We start from the raw sequence: 6095 nt of genomic DNA, 5'->3' as shown, positions 1-6095 counted from the left end.
CCCCCCCCCCTCCCCCCCTTTACCTACTCCCTACAATTTGAAAATCTATTCAAACCAAATCCTTTATAACTGCAAATATGTCCAAACAGAAGTCTTTATATTCTAAATCTGTCCAAATGAAACATAACCTGGAAACTGTATGAACCAGGATGTCGGAATAGAACGGTTTTGTGTTCTATGTAAATTGGACCTAGTTAATGGTAAATCTTGTCGTTGCCTTGTGGTTCGAGTGTTGAACGTTGGAGACTATATGTTAATGGTTCTGATAATAAAAACACTTTAATATTAGAGTTTGTTTTCCTCCTTTAAACTGTTTCCTCCTTCAAACACCCTTGAATTGGCAGACAAAATGTATCAGTTTGGTTTAGAAGTGAGGAAAGAAGCCGAAAAACGTGAAAATTGATTTCAAAATCACATACCTGAAGAGGAGGAGCTCGTCTCAGCTGTGTGCAATTTGTAACTATCCCAGTCAGAATACGTCTTGTGTACAAGTTATTTCAACGAGGATTTGGAGAATAGTTTGTTGAACACCTGTGGTTGAGTGTATAAGACACCTGAGTCAGTGATACAGAATCAAGACAATACAATAGCGAAATCTCATACCCTTGTATCTTGCACAACAGGTACGCCAACAAGTCCCATCTATTCATGAATACTCGCTCAAGCATGGACAAATATGTAATTCTTCATTGTATATTGTTAAACAAAGTTATGATATCAAGCTGCATAAATTTGTTTTTTTCATAAAAAATTTAAGACATTTCTGTATGTGTGTGCTTGCTATCTAAGGTTTTATAAAACTTAGAATATCATTTCCGGTTTTCTGTACAGTAATATAGAATTTGACGATAACATCTCTGATGAAACTGTTTGACAATTACAGACATCCACTGGCGATATATCTCATACAATTTATAGAAGTAGAGTGAGAAAAGCTCAGAAAACGTTAAATGACATCTGACTATCTACAGATGATTAAAGTTAAGATATGGTAAACCTACGGATTCACACACAGCGCTACCAGTGTCTCGTGAAATTACATACAAAACACACCAGGTGATGAGAAAAAATTATATCATAAAGAATTTTTTAATTCATGAAATCCTCTCAAATAAATGCTGTAACTGGTATCTGTCATAACCAAAGCAAAACAATTTTTTGCTGACTTATTGATGAATGCTTTTATTTGATTTACCTCATTAATATTAAAAAAAAAAATATGCAAAATTTGTATTTTTTTCAATGTTGGTGGAAGTAATTTCTAAACTTTGTGGATTTTTTTTTTGATTTTTCCATTGTGACTTGATATAAAATATTCACTGTAATGTTAACTTTGCTGTTTGGCCTTAGTGTATATTAGCTAGGAAAAATAGCCCTGCCATGAAAATATATATATATATTAATTAAGAAGAAAAAGAAGACCAACACACTTCAAATCTAGAGAATCTTTTAATTGTCAGAGGGCATAATGGCAGTCAGATTAATTGTTACACTCTGAAGTGTTATCTTTCAATGTCAGTAGTTTTGTTACAGAGTCTGATCTGGCATTTTTTTATTGAAAAAGTCATTTGAAGAGATACTTGTCATTCTCAGTAACATCTCATTATTAACTTTCTGGGGATATTTTTATGCAGCTGTTAGCTTTTTTCCAACAATCTTGTTCTCGGTCTATATCCATTATGTTGGCAGCACTTCAATACTCCAGTAACTTGAGTCTTGATAATGCATCTGTATGCATTCTTGTTTCTGTCCTACAAGTGTCATCAATTAGTGAAGAAATTACAATTAAGTAATGGTACAATATTATTCTTACTATTGAACTCTTTTTGAAAAGACTTAATTATCAAGTAGCATACAGCCTTAAGTTGACAATATTATTCTTTCTGTTGAACTCTTTGGAAAGGAGTTAAAATGTTAAAATTAAGTAACAAACAGCTTTAAGTTAACAATGTTATTCTTACTGTTGAACTCTTTGGAAAGGAGTTAAAATGTTAAAGTCAAGCAGCATACAGCCTTAAGTCGACAATATTATTCTTACTGTTGAACTCTTTGGTAAGGACAGCTGGTCTGGTGAATTCTGGGAGGTACCTAAATAGTCAACACCTGAACAGTTTTTTAAAAGTAAAGGGTAATTTCCTGTTGACTAAGAGATGTCAGTTCTTGGATATCAAAATAGAAGTCTGGTAAAAAATAGTATGTCTGTATACATTTAGGGTTCTGGAGTAATGTGTCAGGACAGGTAATTTCCGCTAGAATCACCAATGGGGCTAATTAACACTTCATGCTGATGGTTAACGTTTTGGAGGAAGTTTGAATACCAGGTGTTCCAAAGGAAAACATAAGGGTATATGTATATGTATACAGGCAAGGAAACTGATGAAGGGGTAGGGGGAGAAGGTGGTGACAGAGGAACTTAAGAGTAGGGGAGGGAGAGGATCTGAAAGCCCAGGTGTTACATATAGACCAGATGTGTGTCTGATGACAGGGAGATGTATGGGGGTCAGGGAAGGACAAGTATTTTAGTGTATAGACAAAATGTATAAAGCCAAGGAGAACATAAATGGTTGTATAATGTTGTAAAGAACGAAGGGATGTATAGGGAAAATATAGGTAAAAGGGAAGGAATGTTATAGGGTGGAAATCCGAAGAGCAAAGGAGTAAGACTTAAAGAGGACTGGGGGAGAGAGATGGGAAAGGGACATAAAGGAAACAGGAGATTATTAAAATGATATTGTATAAACATCAGTGTGAAATGTTTATTGTATGTATATGTGATTTATGTATTATTGTATACATGATATATCAGTGTAAAATGATTATTGTATGTATATGTGATTTATGTATTATTGTATACATGATATTTCAGTGTAAAATTAAGATTGTATGTATATATGATTTATGTATTATTGGATACATGATATATCAGGGTAAAATGTTTATTGTATGTATAAGTTATTTATGTATTGTATACATGATAAACCAGTGTAAAATGATTATTGTGTGTATATGTGATTTATGTATTATTGTATACATGATATACCAGTGTAAAATGATTATTGTGTGTATATGTGATTTATGTATTATTGTATACATGATATATCATAGTAAAATGATTATTGTATGTGTATGTGATTTATGTATTATTGTATACATGATATATCAGTGTTAAATGTTTATTGTATGTATAAGTTATTTATGTATTGTATACATGATATATCAGTGTAAAATCAGGGTGTTACTAATCCCAGTTAAAGCAGGTTTGGAATGTGTATTGTACAGTTTTTACCAGAAGTGTGCTTAATAACAACTAGTGCACTCACATTTGTGGTGGCTACAGGCTTGTAATGATTACTTTTGTGCAATTCAAAGGAGAAAAAAGGGCACTTAAGCTGTGAAAATATACACCCCTTGGTTCTTCGCCAGTTTGATAAAACAATTCCTGCCCTTGAGCTTCACAGCCCCTGTCGAAGACTGAAGCCATAAATTCTGTAACATCGAAGTGGAAATTCTAGTTTTAAGAACAACCATCTGAAATTACATCAAATGTGGGCAAGAAAAATGACATGTATCGTGTAAAAGCCGAGAAAATAATCAGGTTGAAGTTTCCTCAAGTGTTGTCAGTTTTTTTAACCAGGCTTTGTTATTTGATGAAGGTAAAAAGGAACGAGAGCCCTTTGTCACATGTCATAGGTGAAAACAGCTACACAAGTACGTTATTATTAAATTTCCTCACATGACTGCTGCTCGTTAGAGTCTAACAAAAATTCACACATGACATGTAAAATGATACAGCTTGAAGTGAAAGAAAAACAGCCAGGCAGAAAAAGAAATTAGCTACACGTCAAGATTTCGGTATGAATAATTTTTACATGCGTTCACGATATGATAAAATGTAACCTTACGTATACAATATGTTTGATTGTTCACCAGGCGTTTAAATCTGCTGGAAAAGGGGAAAGTACATGAGGTCTTGTATACAAACCATTAAATATCAAATTTATATATGTATACTGTGGGAAAATGAGTGTTCTTTTTATTTAGAATTTAAAAAAAAATGAAGTATGAAGATTTCTTAGTAATCCATGGTACTGTGATCACAATTGTGAAGAATTTTTAATATTTGAAAAATGATATAAAACTCAGGCATTTCTTAATTTTATTTTTTTCCCTTGCTTAGTTTTGTGAGATTTGAAATAAACATACGTAATGTTAAGAGATACATATCCCTCATATAATCAGATAAATATATTTGTGAGATGTTTGAATTTTTCTATATTCTCTTAACATATTTTACATATTTACGTAAAAAAATATTTGTTTCAAAAGCTTGCTTCTGGCAGTGTCATATGGATTTCTATACAGATATAGTACACGGTCTTATGTAAGGGAGACTGCTGGCCAGGTTTCTCCTGGTTGTATACATTCTGCCACAAATTACTAACTCATCTGTACAAAGAAGGAAATAGTAATTTACATATCAAGAAACTAATTTCGTAGATAAGAAATTCGATAAATTTGAACCTGTTTCTGTTTGTAGTGTATATACCGAGGAGCAGTTGGGTACATTTGGGAGGAAGTCATGCGAGCAGAAGCGTTAGTAGATGAGAGAAAATGCGCTGGCACTCGGGCTGCCGTGTAAAAAGGTCACCAGAGTTGTCTTTGAAACGATAAAGAAATAACCAGAAACCGAGGCCTTTCGTTTCATTTCCTCTTTCATCCTTTGCAAGTCGGCGGGATTTTTACTTTTTGAAATCGAGCAGATGTCTTCATGTCGAAATTACGCTGGTATCTCTACTGATGTAAAGATCCAGAAAATGCAGGTTCACCAGGTTTCAAGATTATTTTACATGTGAATGTAACTGAATTGTGAAGCTTCAACCAACAGCTAGGTACTTCCGTTAACTCATTCACCCCTGAACATTCATAATGAACTATTCCAACCTTTGAATTGGAGGAGTTCAAATGTGTCTTCAGGGGTGAATGAGTTAAGAAAGAAAAAACGCACTTGTGTACCATTTGAATCATGATCTACTTTTTTTTTACAATATTTTGTTTTTCTATTTGTCCATTCTTGCTTGTTCATTGAGGTAATATTCCCCTTGTCATTGGTTAAGTTTGAGATTGACAGCTAAAAACCACGGCAAAATATCGAGTTTAATACATCTTTAAAACTATAAGAGTTAAAAATTTCAAATGTGACCACATTTGTTGAGCACATATTCCATTGAATTGAAGGCAACAAAACTACAAGAAACTGCTTTAAGCTATGATTTCAGAATAAACAGATACATATTGACATACAAACAATTTTATGATGAGAGACATGTTTGATATTCATATTTAAAAATACTTCCTGACAAAAATCTCAATCAGTATATATGACACTGCCAGTCTGTGCTTCAATGGCTAAACACATGCATGCATTATTGGGAGTTGAAATTTCGCGATGAAATGATTTCCATTGGTTTAAAACACTTGTGCATTATTTCCCTTGCGCTACTGACACGCTTGGTCAGTGTCTATAAGGTAGCGTAAAAACCGTCCTTGTTGCCCTGTATAATTTCCTCATTTTATTTCTCCATGATTTCCACCTGAGCGTTAATATGTTGACTGGCTCATTTATTTTGATTTAGACACCAATGGGAGTTGGTCAGGTAAAAATCCAGGTGTTCATGAATGTGTGTAAACATATATAAATGTCTAACGAGTCATGTTTCATTTTATTTTCAATTTATTAGAGAAAGACTCTGTTGGTTTATTTTAATGTGTCTTTGATACCGATATTAAACCATTTGCCTGCCGTAATTAGGTTGGGCTGTAGAATATGAATCGGTCCTATGATTACACGGCATAATTTAAGGCACATGGGTTATGATGCTGTTTTTCATTAAATGCTTGGCTTGTTCGGAACCATTAACATAAAATAACATTATGGGATATATCGACTGGATGTGATTGTTGGAACGTATTGGAAATAATGTTTGTAATTTATCAATTGCAAATAACTGACTTTTTACACTTAATGCAATAGGATACAAAGCAGGGTAGGGGTGTGGGGAAGATATATATATATATATGGGGGGGGGGGGGGGGGG

At 33.5% G+C, this 6095-nt stretch overlaps 1 protein-coding gene across 2 annotated transcripts in view; it reads right to left on the bottom strand.

The window, feature by feature from the left end:
- Window positions 1-6095, bottom strand: part of LOC110459910 (four-jointed box protein 1-like) — a 92017-nt gene that overhangs the window by 61777 nt on the left and 24145 nt on the right. The window contains exon 1 of one of the 2 annotated variants that reach the window (XM_021512408.1): window positions 420-600. The exons of the other annotated variant lie outside the window; for it this stretch is intronic. The gene's annotated coding sequence lies outside the window, so the exon portion shown is untranslated. Of the gene's footprint in view, window positions 1-419; window positions 601-6095 lie in introns of those variants that run through there. 2 annotated transcript variants of the gene reach the window in all.

Source organism: Mizuhopecten yessoensis, unplaced genomic scaffold (genome assembly GCF_002113885.1).
Source record: "Mizuhopecten yessoensis strain PY_sf001 unplaced genomic scaffold, ASM211388v2 scaffold10275, whole genome shotgun sequence".
Taxonomy (NCBI): Eukaryota; Metazoa; Mollusca; class Bivalvia; order Pectinida; family Pectinidae; genus Mizuhopecten; species Mizuhopecten yessoensis.
The sequence above is the reverse complement of the archived record's forward strand: the minus strand, read 5'-3'. Positions and strand labels throughout refer to the sequence as shown.